Here is a 22,566-nt window from a genome sequence, read left to right on the forward strand (position 1 = left end):
GAATTTGGATTAATCTTAATTAATCACAAGTTGTTACTCACTTGCATAAATTAAAAGACCCAGATATTTTGACTCAAATGCAATTTTACTATCCGAATGTGTCTTAAGTGTGTTACTTGAATGCACGTCGTTCATATTTCTTAAAACAGTTTTTTTTTTATCAAGTCCTGTTGGGTTTCAATATGAAGTGAAATTTACCAATGAGCACACCAGTCAGAGTCTGACTTATTGACCTGATCACTGACCGTATCACAACCAGCGCTGCCTTTCAGGTTAAGGTCATGGAGCAGGTGCGCTCAAAACAAACTGCGTGATTAATCTGTATTTATACTTTACATGATTAATTCCATAATTCGTTTTGATTAATCTCATTACATTTAACAGCACTAATTTAGAACATACAAATATTTGCTCTACAGGTATTATTGTTGTTGTTATATTATCCTCCTTCCTATTGAAATCATTTGACTTTTGTTGTATTTTCTGGGCCACTTCACATTAACATATACAGCACCCTTATTAACAGATTATACATTATTTCTACATTGCTTATTACAGTATGCCATCAGTGTACTGTAAGAGTGACCTACTGCCAGCCAAATAGTGATCCTGCATTTATCACTACTGCTCATCTTACTGGTTAGGTACACAAGGTAGTAAGTACAACATTATGCCTGATTATTGATTACTGATTATGACTGATTCTGACATTTTTGCCCTTGCCACCAAGTTAATTATTGTATTATTTATATTACAGAAACTCACTGATGATCTCGTGATCACTCACGTCAGACATTTTCCAATTTATTATATTTTATTTGCATTTCAGTCACTCAATGTCCAATAAAAAAAACTGATACATTAAAAAAAAATCATGAAATAAAAAGAGGCAGAAGGAAGTATAACCTTATAACTGTGAAAAAAACAGTGTGACAAACTTTAAACTTGAAACATTTGTATGTACGTACAACACTTAAAAACTTGAGCATATCAGTATGTAGAATTAAATTATGGAATGGATTAAAGGCGCCCTATTTTGCAAAGCCAACTTGTGTTACCTACTGGTGCCTGTTTTTGTGTATTTGGCATCTGAATAAGTCCTGAAAATGTTAAATCAAACCATGGAGTCCTTGCGGAGATCTTCAAGAAACAATCTTGCCTTCCTTCATACTTCCTCCAAACTAGCTGTTTGGAATTTGCACAATTGGAGACGTTTTTCCAACAGGTGACATTATCAGATATCTTCATATATAGTAAAGTTTTAACCGAAGAGCTCTGCGCGAGCCAGACGTTTTTATTTTTCACTACACGATCGGTACCGGAATACAAGATCGGTCCATGCGTGCGCAAAGAAGACGTCACTTCCTGTCAACTTGTTTAACGGCAGCTATTTAAATGCAAGCCAATCATTGTTACCATGGTTTTCTTTTTTGTAATCTTTACTTCAATAATGTCATATAAAACATTACATACAAAATAAAAAAACAAAACAAAAATTATTTAAGAATAAATCATTTATTTTGAAACCGTACGAATCCGTACAGAAACCCGAACAATATACTCAGCAGCTTTAAATGACAAAGATATCAATCTTTTTTACTACTTTATTTACAGATATATATCAGATACATAAATTCACAATACTGACAATTTAAAAGTCTACTTTTTGTTAGCCTGCAGATTAGATTCAAGTGAAGTGCCTCGTTTAAACAACTCAACGTTTAAAAAAAGAATTAATCGATGGGAGTCATTGGCGCCCCTGAACATCATTTTGTCTAATGACAGTACAGTAGAGTGAAAGTGATTGAAATTGTGGCGATAATACTCCCTGATTTTTTAAATGTATCCCTTGTTGGTGGGGTTACCCACATATGCGGTCCTCTCCAAGGTTTCTCATAGTCATTCACATCGACGTCCCACTGGGGTGAGTTTTTCCTTGCCCTTATGTGGGCTCTGTACCTAGGATGTCGTTCTGGCTTGTGCAGCCCTTTGAGACACTTGTGATTTAGGGCTATATAAATAAACATTGATTGATTGATTGATTGATTGTTCATTTTTATATTGCTATTTTCTTTCACTACTATGTAAGCTATTATTTGTACGTAAAACATAAATAAAACCTTCAAACAACACAGCACGTAGACAACACAGAAGCTCCGTCTTAAAACATTGCTGGAAATGAAGTGACGTAATGTTTGCGCATGTGTGGGACGATCGTGTTTTTCCCGGTAACAATCGTGTAGTGACAGTAGTCAATAAGCTACTTCTATTTCTCTATCCTTCAATTCTGGGGCAGACTGACTCGTACATGCACATGCATCCTCCACTGTTGCAGTGTATATTTCGGACATATATCTGTCAGTAGACTCCATATGGGAGCGCTAAAAATTCCAACATGGCTGACGGAGAGAAGACGCAGTCGAAGTGGAGGCAAATAAGACCGCCCACAAAAACGGCGACAGAAAGCGACTAGAAGATGGTCTGTAAAAAATAATTTAGGTAAAATTTTGACCAAAGAACCACCATTACATGTTATGTAGACCACAAGGAAGAGTTTTAAACGTAAAACACAAAAAAACAAACCCTAACCCTAACCCTAACCCTGAATCGGAGAAATATAAGGAAGTGATTAGTGGCGATGGCAGGTGGCGCCACTAATCAACAAACAGAAACGCGTACCTGAGCTCAGATGCTCCTAGCAACAAGAACGTAAACAAAGGAGAACGACGAGTACTGGCAACATAAATATACACTAAACTAAGGAGAACAACCACAAACCAACACCGGACCTGACCGGGACAGACCGGTTATGACACTATTCAAACTCAAGCTCTTTACAAAGTACAAAGAAGAAGATTCCTGAGAAAACCTCATTATGTGAATCACAACTTACTTAACCATTTATTCATGAGAACTTTATTTATTATACATTTATGTGACTTGTTTATGTTACAAATTGAGCACTGTAAGTGAACAAATGTGTTAGAAATTGCTATTAAACAGAAAAGGGCTTAGATTTAATCGGCTATGCTTCTTCCTACTCCTTTTTGCATATCTTGTAATGAAAAACTGGAATGTGTAATGTACAATATTGTAACTGTATGCACGTTCAAAATAAAGTAAAACCATAATCATATAATATCTGCCCCCTTTTTACACAAATACAACAATTGCTGTTCAACTCAGAAAACTACTATTTTCATAACATACAACTAAAAAAAAAAAAAAAAACATCAGCTTACTGCACTCAAAGTTATATCTTTTCATCATCATCCATCCATTTTCTACCGCTTGGCCCTTTCTGGGTCGGGAGGGTGCTGGAGCCTATCCCAGCTGCACTGGTGCGGAAGGCCACAAGTCGCCACCTCATCGCAGCTTTTAATCAATATGATTTTTAGATTATTTTACATTATTTTGTTATAGATGACAAAGGAAGTTAGTGTGAAATCTAAAATATACATCTAGTTAATAGTGAATCATTTTATTTTTAGAGCATGCCAAGGGGCCAATACAAAATAAATTGTGAGCTGAAAACGTACGCCTGAACACCCCTGCCAAAGAGTTGCATTTGAGACAGTAATGAAAAATATTTGAAATTTGTATTAGACATTACTACATAAAATATTATCGTGTATGAATCATTTTGGGTTGGATTGTATGATTCCTTTAGAAAGCAGTCACATTAATTATCTATCAAAGAAGTGTGTACACCTGTGAGTAAGTAGCAAAATTGTCCTCCTCACACTTCATATTTACTGTACGTGTAAACGTAGATTACCAAACAACAGAGCGGCCCCTGGGTCACACACATAGGCCCCTCCAGTACCTGAGCACAAAGCAACAGGTGCACTCAAGTATCATGTCACACTCACAATCTAAGCCTCTTTGATGCAATGTAAAAAAGCTACATCTTTGTGAGCATCTGTGGTGAGTTTGTCTCTGAAAAGACAGTGTAGGCTCTTTGTTCTTTGTTCTGGCAGTCTTGTGACGGGTCTGCAGTCTTGGGCTGCGTCACTGCTGACTGTAATGGCTGAACAGAGCAAGATGGAAAAACCTCTGCAGTAGGCACACACACTTATATACTTCTACACCTATAACTAAAAATAAAGCATATCATCCAACCTATTTTTCTCCAAATTAAGGAAGTTGTTTGTTGTTAAGGCATTTATAGACTGAGAGCCACTTCCAAAATACCATTCCTACAGTATAAAGACAACTGTAGATATTAACATAATATTCACTAATCATGGGAAATGACTGTTCAAAAAGAACATAAAAACTGCTCGCCATCATCATTTCCTATGTGAGAACATATTCCCATTTTAATTTAATCTGACACAGCAGGACAAGCTCGCAGGGTCCAACTCAGATGCGTCGGAACACAAGTTTCATTTTCTGTTCTGAAACCTTTCAAAAATGCGGCGTTTTAAGTGCCTGTACCAACCATCACCATGGCAACTGAAGTAATCCTAAACATGCAGCAAAACGGATTAAACAGCATCTACAAGACACAAATTCTGCAATTACAGCAGCTATTATGCATCCAGAAACTGCTGCAATATTTGGTAACTGATAATTGATCCTGACAAATTGGAGATTTGGGTATTTCCATTATTTCATTTCATTTCAACTGTGCACCTTTTCCATCTTATATAATACAAAGGTCATGGTGTATCTATTATTAAATGTCCAGGTCATAAGAGTGTACATTATTAATGAGGACGCTGTCATCTTTAAACACACAACGGGGGGACTGCGATCCAGATGCCAAGTGTGTTTTAGCTAAATGAACCTGAGCACTCTCGATACACAAACACTTGAATTACAAGACAAGTCGAGACAAATGTAGTTGCACAATCCACAATAAAGTCAACTATATACAAAAACAAAACGTAGGCTAATCTCTCAGAAGATGCTAACTGTTAAAAGATAGAACCAAACACGTCCTTTGAAGGAGGTGAACACATAGCCTTTGTCGTATTGACATACTGTAATTGTGTAACATCTACGTGAGCCACCTGAGCAGTCAGCATATCAAGCACATAAAAGCAGCACAGAAGCACAAGCGCACTGTGAAAGCACCGTATGGGGCACAGCAGCGAGAGCTTTGAGACACCCGCCCACCCTTTCTGAATCAGCCGTTTCTGTGGTGACCAGAGTGGTGATGCTGCTGCTGGTGGGAGGGGGTGTAGTGCTCGCTGAAAGTGAAGAAACAAATATTCCAAATCTGGTGGGGGCAACATGAAGGCAGAGATGGATGGATGGATGGATGGATGATGAAAGGATGCAGTCGGGTCAACAGGGAGCTGCCACTGATTCCTCAACATTCCATTGCTGACAGATTTGACACTTGGAGCCAAAAGATTGCAGCGTTCTCATCCACAGAGACACAAACACTGAGGGGAAGCGTTCAGTCACAGTGTCAGCCAGGATCATGTCTTCTTGTGCAGCCTGGAAGCTTTTTTTTAAAAAACAAAACAAAACCAAAAACTACTATTCCTCAGTCCTCTCTGCCTATGGCCTACAAGTTCAAAAGAACTCAACAAGTTGTGTGCTAAAAGGCATGACCTGCTCGATTCCCTGCAGTCACTGACAAGCTGCCACTGCCATTACACACAAATTACATCCCAAGATGAACAGCAGGCGTTACAAGAATTCTAACATGGAGGAGAAGCAGTGGTTATTGTATAGATAACATACGAGTTTTAGAATGATAATGTAACGTTATTACTAAATACCAATTTTCATAATGCAAGGATCATTTTCGGACTATATTTGATTAGTCTTTTGTGAAATAAAGCCAATATTTTGGGCACCCTCTTATGCTGATTAGGCTATCTTGTCCTACACAGATTGTCTTCTGTCGGTGCAACAACAAATCAGAATGGATGCAATCGTTCTCATGTGCATCTGAGACTAAAGGCTTACGCTAAGCCCAAGAAAAACAGGCAAAATCTGCAATGCAAACACCCCCAGATTTCCCAGACAGTTGTCGATTTACTACTGTGTCCACACGCTGTGAGAGGCAATGTGTGCGCACATTTGCATTGCTTCAAATACTCCAGTCCGCCTTCAGCGCTGCATCAGAATTGGCAGTCTTCTTTTATGTTGTTCTTCCTTCTTGGTTATCAAAACAAGACTGCGATAACGCTGGCAGAGCCATTGCTAAAACGATTCCCACTCCACCCACTCTCTCTTTCAGGGACACACGGATGTACACATGGGGAAAGGGGACATCAGACACATCCACGCCTATCAGAGCACATGCTTTTCCCCAAGTCCCAGTTGTCTTTTTCACCTGTCACTCAGGAGATAAACAAGCCTTGAAGAAGAAAAAATAAAACACTACCTCCACTCTCGCAATATAATGGAGGCACCCGTTACATTAGGAAAACTTTAAGCAAAGGCATTTCTCAAATCAAGACAGGTTTTTCAATACGGCTATATTTTTGAAAACAGCTAAACGCACACTTTCAGATGAAGTATAATGAGGCTAAGGTGGATGAGTGCTTCCATCAAGATGCTGCATACACACTCACCTGTTTTGGCGGAAGCTCCCAGCGACTGAGATATGAACTGTGCTGGGTGGAGTAAGTAGCTTAAACTGGACTCAAACCAGCGGACTGACTGCAATGCATGTGCAGCTTACGCCACTCTCCCTCTTTCCTGTCTCGGAGACGACAAGCAAGCTCTGTCAGTGCTGCCTTGCACCCAACTATAGCAGGAGCAGAGAGGAGGCTGGGGGCTGCTGGTCTCTCTTCCTTTCCTTTCTCTCTCTAGCTCCCTCCCTCGCGTCTGTGAAAATGTGTTTACATTAAGTTGACTCTATCTGCATGCATCTGTGTGGTGTGTGTGTGTGTGTGTGTAAACAGAGTGTTCCCACAATAATAATGTACTATTGTAGAGGTTGTGGGTGAAATCTACTCCTGTTCCCCGTTGGACACCACCTACCACTCCTCCTAAGCATCCCCCCCATCCACCCTCTTCTTGCCAGCCCCTTACAAGCCTGTTCAAATGAGTCATCAGCTTTTAGCCAATCATGGTCGTGGCACGGAGCCGCGGATCAGAATAACATGAGTATGTTCTTGTGTTCCTAGGAGAAGAAAATCTAATTGAAAATCATGAAGGTACCTTTATAAAACAACACCCTATTCAAAATAGGAAAACTATCGGTAACACTTTAGTATAGGGAACATATTCTAAGTAACAGCGACTTAATTTAGAGTTATTTGGACACTAGGGGAACATATTGTAAGTAACAAAGACTTAAAGGTTAGGGTTAGGGTTATTGTAGTTTTGTGTTTTGTTATGTAAGAACAGACCATACTTAGTTAATGGTTTACTGGTTGTATAATAAGGCTATGCAGAATAAGGCATTAATAAGCACTTAATAATGACTAATTAAGAGCCAATATGTTACTAATTTGCCTGTTAATAAGCAACTAATTAATAGTGAATATGTTCCCCATACTAAAGTGTTACCAAACTATCTATTTCGCATACAGGTAACAACAATGTGAACAAAATAACTCCAGTTCTAATTGATTAACCAGTGGCTGGAAAAAAAAAAAACCCTCTGCTGGATGTTGTAAACATGCAAATGTAAATATACACTTGGAGAAGCGTGATAAGCAACAACAGGACTGTGTCCACCATGATTGTTTTGACTGTGACATTTGTGTGCATACTCACACTTTATACGTACGGTATATCCTCTGTCTTTGCAGACTATCGTTTTTAGCGTTCGGACTGGATGGAAATGAGAAAGAGAAAAACAAAACACTACACTGCAATATTTATGATATTGAGGTAAGAAAAATGTAAATTTGACTAATAAGATGTTGTAGCAGTTGCTTTGATGACATAATTCACCACACCGGTCTTAGATTGCGCTACAACCATGACGCTACTACCAAGAATGTATCGGGGCGGATGCAGGTCGGATGAAATGAAAGACCAGCGGAAGAGTTTTTTTAAGGAATTTTTGTGGAAACAAAACTTTTGAATGTCTTAAAGTTCATCCAAAAGGCTCAGTGGATTGATTGAAGGAGTTTTAAATTCAAAGGAAACATTTAGTGGAAACATAGTGCGTGTTTGCTCATCTGAGTAAAAGGTACTCAAATTTTAGATATACTGTACTACACGATGCCTTAAAGATGTTATTGGCATATTATTTTGATAATTTCAACAAGTTGATAGACATTTTAGTAGACATAAACAAACAACAACATATGTTGTTGCTGTGTTTTGTTCCAAGTAGAGTGGGCTTTCTCTGGGAGATCCACTTTCCTCCACAAATTAAACCATGTGTATCACTATAAAATTATTCAACCCAAATGTAATGTACATTCATAAACTTTGTATTATGCAATAAACCAACAAGTCAAAACCATGTTTTAAAACTTACAAACTGTCACAATTTTTGTTAATCTATAAAAATGTACAATGGCGTTTAATAATTCTGAGTACAACTGTATGTTAAGGTATATTCTAGTCACTGAGCGCTACATGCTGGCTGCCCACTGCCCTTCAGGGATGCAGACATGTTTTATACATGTGGAAAAATAAGTGGATGCAGCTTCGTTTTCCACTTAATATGTCAATATTATGTAACTCTAAATGCTCATCATTAGTCACAGCACAGTTGGGGGTATGTGAGCATAATTATAGAATGAGGATACAATACATAAATAGAGCAGAAAGTCAACGTTTGGACTTAATACAATGGCAGATCCCCTGCAAACTTTGAAAGCATTCATTAAGACAGAATCTGTGAATTTAATAATCGTAGATTAGAGATGGGCGATCAAATTTTTTTATTCCTTACGATGAGGATTACTTTTTTTGATTTTTTTTTTTTTACCACTACTCGGGCTTGTTACCTTTCACATTTGAATCCATACAGTACCAATTGCTGCTACATTGGAAGCGATGGCACATTTTAAAAACTGAAGCCTTACTGCACATTCGAGGGTTTATTATCAGGCATAATTGCTTTATTTGCATGGAAAATAGCAACATTACCTATTAAGCTTGTGTGATTGTTTGTCTGCCAAGTGTTTGAGCTGACTGAGTCTGCAACAGAAAGGGATGTCACAAACAACAAAGTTATCAAAATATGGTAAAGGTAAATGTATTCGATACCTGGTAGTACAGACAAAATTCGATCGGTGCCCATAAAAGTATGGTACCCATCCATTTTTTTTACCCCAGTAAAACACTTAACAAATGATTTCCATTTAACAACTTTTAATTTATAAAATATTACTCATTAAATAACTCATTAGTACACTCCAACAGTGCAACCTAAATAGTTCGCTACCATTTAATACATTGCTCTTGTTGTTGTGCTGAACCCTTTTTGTTTGTGTAAGTTAGACCTTGTTGAGCTTTTTTTTTTCTGTCAGGGTACAAAGTAGGTCCACACCGCACCACTTTTCCCTTCAGGCAAGGACATTGCTGTTCCACTTCTCAATTCACAGTAACGCGTGTTGTTGTTACCATGAATTGATTAACGTGGACCCCGACTTAAACAAGTTGAAAAACGTATTCGGGTGTTACCATTTAGTGGTCAATTGTACGGAATATGTACTGTACTGTGCAAACTACTAATAAACGTTTCAATCAATCAATCAAAAAATGTTGTTGTATTAGTCAACTTGAATCAACATCGAATTACAGCTTTTCCAGGGTTAAGTTATAGCAGTGTTTTTTTTTTTAAAAGTCAAAGGTTAGGTTTTCTGTAAGATTTTACGAGTATTTATTAAAACGGGTCAATGGTAAATATTATAGCATTGGTCTCAGTCACGCAAAAGCATTGTCGATTCCGTGCCCAACCACCATGTGCGTGCATCCTCTACAAGAGCGAGCGTTTGCAAAAGTGAGCCCCGATGAAATATTCTTCAATCTCTATATAGCAAAAGAGCAGATAAACCCAATGGATTAATGAGTCCATGGTCATCAAGTGTCCTCGAAGGAGGGGGCCAGTCTAAGGAGGAAAAAAAAAAGAAGTGATAACGAGGGAGGCGCTGGAGTTGTTCCATCCATCGAAGATGGGATTTTTTTGTTCAAAAGAATGTGTAGCTAATCAAAATTATTATTATAAATTAAAAACATCAATATCTAAAGAAAGTTCCTCCCTTTGAAGATTTAACCTTTGTACCATTCTTTAGCTATTGAAGACTTGAGGTTAAACATTTGGAGCCATCATTATTTCAGCCTTGTACCAGTGATTACACGTACAAAAACTTGCATCAATGACCCCAAAGCAGTTGATAGTAGTCAGGCAGGTCTGAAAGTTGAAGATGCAGCTTCATATTTGTGTGTGTAATTAATCAAATGAAGTTCAACACAAATGTGTGAATTTAGGTGTATTCGAGAATAATAACATGTAATATAATCAGCATACATTTTCTTTTTTGACAGCAAAAACGTTGCCATGGGGCGGGTGGCTTGGTTGCTAGGGCGGCCGTGCTAGCAACTTGAGGATTCCAGATTACGCCATCCTAGTAACTGCCGTTGTGTCCTTGGGCAAGACACTTTACCCACCTGCTCCCAGTGCCACCCACACTGGTTTAAATGTAGCTCAAATACAAACGTTTGTATGTCGATAATGGGTTTCACTATGTAAAGTGATTTGAGTCTCAAGAGAAAAGCACTACATAAATACAATTCACTTTGCAAACATTTTGGACATGTTTGGGGAGATTTGGACAAGGTGGGGGGCTGTGTGTGAACAATACAATGTTAATAGCATTAAAACTATGAATTCTATTAATGGTTAGCAAGAATATTTTTTGAAAGCACAAATGTAGTACAAACCTTTGGGACAAGTTTGGTGAGATTTGGACATTGTCACGTTTGGGGTCGCAGGTCACTGCGGGGTCGTTCCTCCCAGATGCAAAACGGACAACTCCGGACAAAGCGTGAGGTAGGAACATGATTTAATCCATAAATCATACACAGGTCAACATGTGAGAAACAAACAAAAGGAAAGCGTGCCATTCGCACGAGAAGCTAAATAGTCAAAACTTAGCACAGGAATCATTAGCCAAGAAAACAAGAATACCCAACGTAACTGTTGCATTCGCAAACAATGACGCCAGACCGAGTGTGGCGAGCAAAGTGAATAAATAGCTCTCTGATTAGTGCCGAACACTAATCAGAGGCAGGTGTAACCAATTAGTACCCATAGTAACCAAAACAAACCCAGAAGTGCACAAAACAGGAACTAAGGGACAAAACAGAAAACAGAATACACAAAACATGATCCGGACCACGGATCATGACAGACATGGTGAGTGAGGTGCGTGTTATTAACATAAAAACCAAAATAATAAGAAAAAAAATTTCACGCCAAAGATTTGGAACAATTGTTTAGGGCGAGTTTGGTGAAACTTGAACATGGAGGCGGAGCTGCGTGTAAAGAATGAAACATTACTAAAATATAAACCATAATAGCACAAACATTTTTATGGCACAAACATGGTGTCATGATCTGTGGTCCGGATCATGTTTTGTTTAGTTATGTTCTGTTAGTTTTGGACTTCCTTAGTTGTTTTGTGCACTTCAGGGGTTTGTTTTGGTTACCATGGGTACGAATTGGTTTCACCTGCCTCTGATTAGTGTTCGGCACGTTCACCTGCTGTTGAGCACTTATCAGAGAGCTATTTATTCACGTTGCTCGCCACACTCGGTCTGGCTTCCTTGTTTGCGGTAAGCAATTGTTACGTTGGTTTATTTCATGTTCTAGACTCCTGTGCTAAGTGATTGCCTTAGCTTCCCGTACGTTCGGCACGGTTTTCTTTTGTTTGTTTCTGTCTGTTTGGTACGGTGTATTATTTATTATTAATAAATGATATCCTACCTTCACGTTTTCGTCCGGAGTGTCCGTGTTGCATTGGAGGAACGATCCCGCATAAAGATGCGACCTCCATGTGACACATGGAACAATAGTTTGGGGCAAGTTTGGAGAGATTTGGACAAGGTGGAGGGCTCTGTGTGTGTAATACAACGTTAATAACATTAAAACCATAATTGCACAAATGTTTTTTTTGACAGTACCAACCAGCACAAACATAGCATAAATGTTTAGGGCACTTTTGGAGAGATTAGGACAAGGTGGGTTGTGTGTATATAACTAAATTATGATAACAATAAAACCATAATAACACAAATGTTCTTTTAAAGTACAAATATACCACACACCTTCGGGATACGTTTAATGAGATTTGGACAAGGTGGGGACATCACTGGTCGGAATTTTTTTTTTTTTTTTACAGCAAACCAGCACATATGTATTTGGTATTTAGTATTTGCAATGACAAGGGCACTGTCGGAGTTTGTAGGTGACGAACCCCAAGATGCAGAGAAGGCGGCAGGCATTGTGCGAGAAAACATGATTTAATTTAACACTATAGCAAAAAAACAAACAAAAGGGAACAAACAAAAGGCTCGCACAAGGCGGAGAACAAACTTGGCTATGAACTAAAATAGCACAAAGGCTAACTGTCGACAAGAAACAAAAACATTTACTGTGACACGAAGGAACTATGACATGAGTAGAGTGAACAAAAGTAGACAGAGCTACAACGACAAGTATTATGACAGGTAGTAGTGACACTAATCCAGCACTGACTGGAGAGGAAGGCAGGTTCAAATAGCAGCTGGCTGATTGACACCAGGTGTGGCCAGGTGCCAATCAGCCACAGCTGAGGGGACAAAGCACTCAGGGAGATAATCAGGAAATAACCAAAATAAGAGCGCTGACAGGAAACAAAGACAGGAAAAACCAAAACATAACTGAACTGTCAGTGACAAACCTGACAGTAGCCCCCCTTCCCATAACGGATACCAGACGTTTTTAGACAATCCCCCACGTCCCCTCCCCCCAAAAAAAGTCCAAAGTCACGGGAGGGTGGAGGGAGGACAAGGAGGTGGGCCACCAGGCCAAGTGTCCCCGCAACCAGCGGGGAAGAGTTAAGTGGCGACGGCGAGTTGAACGCCGCCGCAATTGGCGAAGCGGCTCGACCACCGGCGTGGGAGGACCCACCGGAGACGATGGTGGCGCCCTGTGCTGGCCCACCGGAGACGATGGTGGCGCCCTCTGCTGGCCCACCGGAGACGATGGTGGTGGCGCCCTCTGCTGGCTCACCGTAGACGATGGTGGTGGCGCCCTCTGCTGGCCCACCAGAGAGGATGGTGGTGCCGTAGGTTGTAGACCCACTGGAGTGCATGGTGGTGCCGTAGGTTGTAGACCCACCGGAGTGCATGGTGGTGCCGTAGGTTGAAGACCCACCGGAGTGCATGGTGGTGCCGTAGGTTGTAGACCCACCGGAGTGCATGGTGGTGCCGTAGGTTGAAGACCCACCGGAGTGCATGGTGGCGTCTGCCGGCCCACCGAAGTGCTTGGTGGTGGTGCCCTCTGCCGGCCCACCGGAGTGCTTGGTGGTGGTGCCCTCTGCTGGCCCACCGGAGTGCTTGGTGGTGGTGCCCTCTGCTGGCCCACCGGAGTGCATGATGGCGCCGTAGGTTGCAGACCCACCGGAGATGATGGTGGCGTCTGTTGCAGATCCCTCGGAGATGGCGCCGTCTGTTGCAGACCCCTCGGAGATGGCGCCGTCTGTTGCAGACCCCTCGGAGATGATGGCGCCGTCTCTTGCAGACCCACTGGGGCGAGAAGTAGCTGTGCCTCCCCAGCTGCACAGCTACTCATAGGCCCCCCCCCCCAAAGGACGGATCCCTGACGTCCCCAGATTGGCCCACAGACGACAGGGGTGGGTGGGAGAGGGCTTGAAAAGCGGCCGAACTTCTCTTCAAATTAGCCATTAATTCCAAAGCTTTGTTAAGCCTCTCCGCCATGGACATCTCTGCGAGGTTCGAATTTGGCTGGATTATTATGTCAAGGTGTGTAGGTGACGAACCCCAAGATGCAGAGAAGGCGGCAGGCATTGTGCGAGAAAACATGATTTAATTTAACACTATAGCAAAAAAACAAACAAAAGGGAACAAACAAAAGGCGCGCGCAAGGCGGAGAACAAACTTGGCTATGAACTAAAACAGCACAAAGGCTAACTGTCGACAAGAAACAAAAACACTTACTGTGACACGAAGGAACTATGACATGAGCAGAGTGAACAAAAGTAGACAGAGCTACAAGGACAAGTATTATGACAGGTAGTAGTGACCAGCACTGACTGGAAAGGAAGGCAGGTTCAAATAGCAGCTGGCTGATTGACACCAGGTGTGACCAGGTGCCAAACAGCCACAGCTGAGGGGACAAAGCACTCAGGGAGATAATCAGGAAATAACCAAAATAAGAGCGCTGACAGGAAACAAAGACAGGAAAAACCAAAACATAACTGAACTGTCAGTGACAAACCTGACAGGCACCTTCACACAGTTCAATTTTACGTTATAGTGGTGTTGCAGAATGGAGCCTGTATGTTTGTTGTAAGTTGCTATGAAATATGTGGAAATGGCACATTTGTTTCTTTCATTAATTACTGTCAATTTGTCAATATTCAATCAATACTCATGTGAGTAAATATCGATAAACTAGTACCACAGAATCGATGGTCCAATTTCTAGCATAAATGCATCAGTTGATGAAAAAGCAGGCAGCTTCTCCTAATTAGGTCTGGAAAAAGAAATTTGGCCTTTTTTTTTCTCAATATGCTTTGTGGTGTTGCCTCATTCACATACATTAAAGGCCTACTGAAATTAGATTTTTTTATTTAAACGGGGATAGCAGATCCATTCTATGTATCATACATGATAATTTTGCGATATTGTCATATTTTTGCTGAATTTAGTAGAGAACAACGACGATAAAGATCGCAACTTTTGGTATCTGATCAAAAAAAGCCTTGCCCCTACCGGAAGTAGCGTGACGTAGTCAGTTGAAAGGCTCCTCACATTTTCCTATTGTTTTCAATGCAGCTAGAGCGATTCGGACCGAGAAAGCGACGATTACCCCATTAATTTGAGCGAGGATGAAAGATTTGTGGATGAGGAACGTTAGAGTGAAGGACTAGAATGCAGTGCAAGACATATCTTTTTTCGCTCTGACCGTAACTTAGGTACAAGCTGGCTCATTGGATTCCACATTCTCTTCTTTTTCTATTGTGGATCACGGATTTGTATTTTAAACCACCTCGGATACTATATCCTCTTGAAAATGAGAGTCTAGAACGCGAAATGGACATTCACAGTGACTTTTATCTCCACGACAATACATTGACCAAACACTTTAGCTACGGAGCTAACGTGATAGCATAGTGCTTAACTTCATATAGAAACAAAATAAATAAATCCCTTACTAGAAGGATAGACAGAAGATCAACAATACTATTAAACCATGGACATGTAAATACACGGTTAATGCTTTCCAGCCTGGCGAAGGTTAACAATGCTGTTGCTAACGACGCCATTGAAGCTAACTTAGCAACCGGACCTCACAGAGCTATGCTAAAAACATTATCCTACCTATCCACCTACACCAGCCAGCCCTCATCTGCTCATCAACACCCGTGCTCACCTGCGTTCCAGCGATCGACGGTGCGACGAAGGACTTCACCCGATCACAGATGCAGTCGGCGAGACGGAGGAAGTTAAGGTGAGTTCGGCGGCTAGCGCGTTTGCTATCCATCTCTGTCCTCCTGGCTGTGTTGCTGTAGTCCGCTGCTAATACACCGATCCCACCTACAACTTTCTTCTTTGCAGTCTCCATTGTTCATTAAAGAAATTGCAAAATATTCACCAACACAGATGTCCAGAATACTGTGGAATTTTGAAATGAAAACAGAGCTTTTTTGTATTGTATTCAATGGGGTACCAATACTTCTATCAACCATTTACGTCACACGCATACCTCATCATATCTAGACGTTTTCAACTGGATGTCACGACCAGAACCGGACTCTGAACACAGATGCAGGATTTTAAGACAATATATTTATTTGGACAAGGGAAGGGGTCCAAAACAGGAGAAACAAACAGGCTATAAAAAACACAACTGACCTGAGCTCTAAACTAACAAAAATATCAATAACTCAAAAACGCTCCGTCTACGGAGGGAAAAAGGGGCTATGAACAAAAAACTACTAAGTATAACAAAAGCCGCTCCAATGGAGGTGATGCTAGGAAGCTATTCTTACCTGAGAAAACGTACAAATCAAAACACTCCCGTGGATCCAAAAAAGGTACAAGATACGTGGCTGTGGACACTGCTATGGCAAGGAAACGCTGGAGGTACGCACACGAAGTAACGAGACACTCTGGCACAAGACAAGAGGAGGACGAGCCATTTATACACATGAGGGACTGTGACACAGGTGGGCACAGTCAGGCAATCAGGAGAGACATCAGACCAGTGAAACAGGAGGAAGGGCAAGTGACCTGAAATGAGAGGGAGAGTTGACCTTTCAAAATAAAACAGGAATTGACAAGACAACATGACACCAGACGAAATCCAGACAAAACTTCACCCAGGTGTGACACTGGAAGTGTGGCGGGAAATTTAAAATTGCACTTTATAAGTTAACCCAGCCGTATTGGCATGTGTTGCAATGTTAAGATTTCATCATTGATATATAAACTATCAGACTGCGTGGTCGGTAGTAGTGGGTTTCAGTAGGCCTTTAATTTGCTGGTATCACACAGGGTCTACCAGCCTCATTAAGAAAAAGAAGTGCCTCATATCTTTATATAAGGTTCTGGATATTGAAGCAGAAACTTTTCAACGCCTCCGCCCTCTGAGCAATGCCAGAACAAGTGGATAAGCTCAGCCTGTCCCCATAAAACTGCAGAAGATTGTCCTGAAACAGAGTGAAATGGCTTTGATTTACCACCAGTTTGATGCACCAGTCATATTAACATTCAATAACAGACTGTGAGTACATGTTTTTAGGCTGTTGGGGTCCCTTGAAAGAAGATGTGCACACAGGCAGACGTGCAAACCCAAGATCCGTTGTCATTGTCAACGTTCGTTGGGGACGGCGTGGCGTGGTTGGGAGAGTGGCCGTGCCAGCAACCTGAGGGTTCCTGGTTCAATCCCCACCTTCTACCAACCTCGTCACGTCCGTTGTGTCTTTGAGCAAGACACTTCACCCTTGCTCCTGATGGGTCGTGGTTAGGGCCTTGCATGGCAGCTCCCGCCATGAGTGTGGGTAATAAGTGAATGTGGATATAGTGTCAAAGCGCTTTGAGTACCTTGAAGGTAGAAAAGCGCTATACAAGTATAACCCTTTTACCATTTATCATCTTGCAAGAACGAAACAAAAACAGTGTCAGCAGGTCACACATCAAACAAATTCTTGTCATTTCGGGTGATGAGAAACAAGTCTGTATGTGGGTGTGAGGAAACACACACAGGAAAAGAGTGATGGCAGTGTACAGGGAGCGCTGAAATAAATTAAGTGACATTCTTCTGAGACAAAGAGGTGCTAGAAAGTCACTATTCAAGTCCTCACCGCTTACTTCACCATCAGATAAAAATGATAAGAGTATGCAGCGGGTTATACAGATTATACCACAATCATTTAAGTAATGCATTTTTTTATTTTGTTCCTGTTGTTCAAAACAGGACAACTGGGTTTGTAAATGTTCAGCAGAGAATCATTCTGCAATCAATCTCACACTAGTCTAAGGAGGCCAGAGAGTGACGAGCAAGCTCCAGTTATGTTGTTCTCTTTGGTGTAATAAATGACCTAAAAATAGAATAGATACACACTGTACAGTATTTATCAGCTAGCTTATTGGTCTGAATACTCCTGGTCCCCACATAGATTTTTTTTCCAACTTATATTTAAATTAGTATAAAAACTACACCATGCAGAATGCATTGCTTCAGTCAGTGCTATGCCAGGAGACTCTAATGGTATCTGGTTTTAACAAACTGATTTAGACTCAACAAAAACAAGAATGCAACAATTTTGTTTTTGCCTCCGTCTTTCATGAGCTCCACCCAAAGATGTACAAAGGCCTATTCCTCTCAAATGTTGACACACATGTATCGATGAGCACTTACTTCTCATTTGGAAAAATCATCCAGCCACCTCACAGGTGTGACATATCTAGAAGCTGATTAGACCAGTGTTTTTCAACCTTTTTTGAGCCAAGGCACATTTTATTCATTGAAAAAATCCCCAGGCACACAACCAGCGGAAATAGTTGAAAAATGAAACTCAGCAGCCGATATTGACAATAAAACGTTTTTGCTATTGTTGGATATGAATTCAAACCATAACCAACCATGCTTCACTATAACTCTTGTCTCAAAGTAGGTGTACTGTCACGACCTGTCATATCACGTTGTGACTTATTTTGAGGTCTCTGACGTTTTCCTGTGTGTCGTGTTTTAGTTCTTGTCTTGCGCTCCTATTTCGGTGGCTTTTCCTGTTTTGTTCGTATTTTCCTGTTGCAGTTTCATGTCTTCCTTGAACGCTATTACCCACACCTGCTTTGTTTTGGCAATCAAAACTATTTAAGTTGTGCGGATGCTATCCTTCTTTGTGGGGACATTGTTGATTGTCATGTCATGTACGGATGTACTTTGTGGACGCTGTCTACTCCATGCACTGTAAGTCTTTGCTGTCATCCAGCATTCTGTTTTTGTTTACTTTGCAGTAAATTCAGTTTTAGTTTCGTTTTGCATAGCCATCCCTCAGCTTCAATGCCTTTTCTTAGTGGCACTTGCCGTTTGTTTATTTTTGGTTTAAGCGTTGGATACCGTTTTACCTACACGCTGCCTCCCGCATATTGTGATCACGACAAACCATGTTCCCGACATCTACAAAGCAATTAGCCACCTTCTGACACCTACTGATATGGAAGAGTATTACACGGTTACTCTGCCAAGCTCTAGACAGCACAGACACTCAACAACGGCACATTATTTGCGAATTATAATTACTGGTTTGCAAAACATATTTTTAACCCAATTAGGTGAAATCTCCCTTGGCACACCAGACTGTATTTCACGGCACAGTGGTTGAAAAACACTGGATTAGACAGAATAATTAGTGCACAGTGTGCCATAGGTTTGCCAGAATAAAAGGTTGGGATTGAATATGCAGTTTAACTGCATTGGTGCGTTCTGGGGGGTCAGAAAAGAAGCAATGCAACACATTTCCTTTGCATAGATTTTGATCATTACCTGTGTGTCACGACGTGGACTTTGGCGGGGTTTGTTTTCCCGAGATGCAAAGAAATTGGTGTGGACATTGCGTGAAGGTAGGGACATGATTTATTTTAACACTAACAAAATGAACAAACAAAAAGTGCACACAAGGCGGAAATGCAAACTTGACTATGAAAACAAAACTAGCGCAAAGGCAGAACTATGGACATAAAAACGAAAACACTTACTGTGACGTGAAAAAGCATGGAAACTATGGCATGGAATACAAGCATGAATGACAAGGGTAACAGCGGTATCAGAGTTATTGTCGCCAGGCTGACTTCCTGGCAACTATCGGCTTAAATAGTCTTGAACATGATTAGCAACAGGTGCGTGACTGCAAACGTGAAACAGGTGGAACTAATGGGTTGCTATGGTGACCAAACAGGAGCTAAAAAGAGTCCAAAAACCAAACCAGACATAGCTTAAACAAAACATGATCACAGACATGACACTGTGAAATTTTGGTCCACTCCTCTGTAACAGCTGTGCAAAGTTGCTTGATATTAGCAAGAACTGGTAACACATTTTTGTATATGCCAATGCAAAACATCCCAAACATGCTGAATGGGTGACATGTCTGTGGCTGTGCATTATCATGCTGCAAGATGAAATGATGGTCATGGATCTTGTTACAGTATATCAGTGCATTCAAAATGCCACCAATACATTGCACCTACGCCTTCCCATATCATAAATAAGACGTGTCTCCGAATGGCTGGGTCGCAACCATGTGACCTACGTCCCACGCTCGGATGGCAGGCAAACATTCAATATGGATACTGTTTATTTACCTTTAGTAGCGCACATGTGAGCATATTTAAAATACTTTGAGGGGAATCTACAAGCCAGATATAATCAAAAATAGCTGAATGTGATGGAGTGAATCCATACATTAAGAAGAAATACTTTTTCACAAGAGCTAAAAGATTCAACATCACCAAAGTAGGTATAGTACAGCGCTACAAACACAACAACCATTTACCACGAGCCGAGAAGTTGGATAACTTTGAAATTCAATTTAGCCCCGTAGACATCGCTAGGAAGACGTGAAAAGACGATTGTTTGCTCCCACCTTTTTCTTCTTTTTTTTAAACCTTAAAACCTGTGTTATTGTCTCACATAGGGATCGTGAATGATAGGCAACATTCCGAAAAAAGTGCAGTTCCCTAACAAAGCAGCAACTTTCATCTCCTTCTTCTGTGGGAGGAAGACAAGTGTTGGGAGACCTCCCTCACTGCGCTCTTCTGGCAACGGTAATGATGCTTCCGCAGGTTTACCTACAGCTACCTTGTTACCACTTTTACTCCCTCAAAATAGTGAATTGTGATCTTCTATTTGGTGCTCTTCCAGAGATTAAGTCAACCCCACTCACTAAACCATTAAACTTTACTGTGTTTGTCTGAGCGTTTCAGTATTTTTCTTTGAGGTATAAAAAGTTACAAAGCTGTGTGTGTTATTTGTCTATTTATTAGCTCTGTTGTGGGGTAAAAAAAGATTTTTCCATAGTCAATTGATTGTGGGCAAAATCTAAGACATTGAGATCCAAATCCTATAAGTCTAAGACATCCTTAGCACAACCATAACCTCATCGCTAACATCGGTCACTCCCTCCACATCTTGACATCAGCAACCCACTCACCCACACCGCAATATACATGATGTCTGTCATCTGCAGTGAAAATCGGGATTCATCCATTAAGCAAACACCTTTCAAAAGTGCCAGATGCTGTCGAATGCGAGCATTTGCCCACTCAAGTCAGTCACGATGATGAAATGCAGTCAGGTTGAGAGCCCGGTGAGGATGACAAGCACACGGATGAGCTTTCTTGAGACACTTGCTGTATCAAGTCCTTGGTCATGCAAAGAGATTGTTGCTTGACAGCTGGTCTCCAGGCCCGTCCACAGAAATATTCCTTGTGGTGCTCAAGCACCTGCCTTTTGCATAAGAAAAGTGCCCTTTCTGCTGGAGTCTTTTTTTCTCATTGATTTAAGAATAATAATTACTCTGGTGGCAGAGGGGTTAATGCGTCTGCCTCACAATACGAAGGTCCTGAGTAGTCGTGAGTTCAATCCCGGCCTCGGGATCTTTCTGTGTGGAGTTTGCATGTTCTCCCCGTGACTGCGTGGGTTCCCTCCGGGTACTCCGGCTTCCTCCCACCTCCAAAGACATGCACCTGGGGATAGGTTGATTGGCAACACTAAATTGGCCATAGTGTGTGAATATGAGTGTGAATGTTGTCTGTCTATCTGTGTTGGCCCTGCGATGAGGTGGCGACTTGTCCAGGGTGTACACCGCCTTCCGCCCGACTGCAGCTGAGATATGCTCCAGCGCCCCCCGCGACCCTGAAGGGAATAAGCGGTACAAAATGGATGGATGAATGGAATTACTCTTGTCATCAATTACCCCCAAATATGTTTTGAGATCTGATAGAGTATATATTTGATTCTTGGGAGAATTATTCCCTGAGCTGCTCAGTGGCATTCAGGTGCTCCCACTGCACCACCCCCCCTGCCCTCTTCCTTACACAGAGCTGAGCTGTCTACGCCTCCTCTGACCCGCAGCATCAGACCGACAGCTAATAACAATGTTTGTGCAATACCATGGCCTTGACGGTATTTGACTGCTAAATTAACCAAAACATTGGCGCCGCTCAAATGTCGCTACTGGTCCAATGTTTCCTTCAGCAATAGAAAAACAACCACAACTCAAAGCCTTGACAGATATTCACAGACATAGTTTGACATACTTGTCAAGTTTTTTTATGGGATAAGGGCAGTTGTTTTACTGTTCTTCAAAGGTTGTTTGTCTGTTTGTAAGTTTAAGTAAAACATGTAGGGGCGGATTTTGATGACGAAGATGGGAAATGTCGGACTTCAGATAATGAACAAGATGGTGTTCCAGATCACCATGTAGGATTCCTGTTTCTTTATTGTTTTTTTTTCAAAAGGCTTTATCACTACTTTTGGTGGAAGGCTACACTCTCTGAGTGGTTTCCTAGTTCATCAAATATGATCATTTGAGTTTGTAATGGTTGTGTTAACTAAAATAACTACCTGTTTATATGTCAATGGATGTTCTCATTCATCTAGGACTGTGTGGTCTTCAGGCATTCAATCGATCGCAACTGGACTGTTCAGTTTGTCTGAGAACAGTCTTTCTAGCTTAACGTAATGTATGAGGTTAATATAGACCCACTCCTTATTTCCCCCCTTCATCTACTTTCTTTTGTATTTCTAGTATTCATTACTTTTATGTTGTTGTGTTTTATCATTTTCCTGCCTTCTCCTTTATTGTGATGTGTTTTCCTCAGCTCATTAGTCTACAGCGAGGGGCGGACACTAAGGCACACCTGCAACCCATATCAACCGTGGAGTATTTAAGC

At 41.1% G+C, this 22,566-nt stretch overlaps 1 protein-coding gene across 2 annotated transcripts in view; it reads right to left on the reverse strand.

The window, feature by feature from the left end:
• Positions 1-6,932, reverse strand: part of LOC133653858 (prickle-like protein 2) — an 81,606-nt gene extending 74,674 nt beyond the window's left edge. For both annotated transcript variants that reach the window (XM_062053619.1, XM_062053618.1), the window contains exon 1: positions 6,540-6,932. The gene's annotated coding sequence lies outside the window, so the exon portion shown is untranslated. The remainder of the gene's footprint in view (positions 1-6,539) is intronic.
• Between the last annotated feature and the right edge of the window lie 15,634 nt (positions 6,933-22,566).

This window comes from Entelurus aequoreus, linkage group LG07 (assembly GCF_033978785.1).
Source record: "Entelurus aequoreus isolate RoL-2023_Sb linkage group LG07, RoL_Eaeq_v1.1, whole genome shotgun sequence".
Lineage (NCBI taxonomy): Eukaryota > Metazoa > Chordata > Actinopteri > Syngnathiformes > Syngnathidae > Entelurus > Entelurus aequoreus.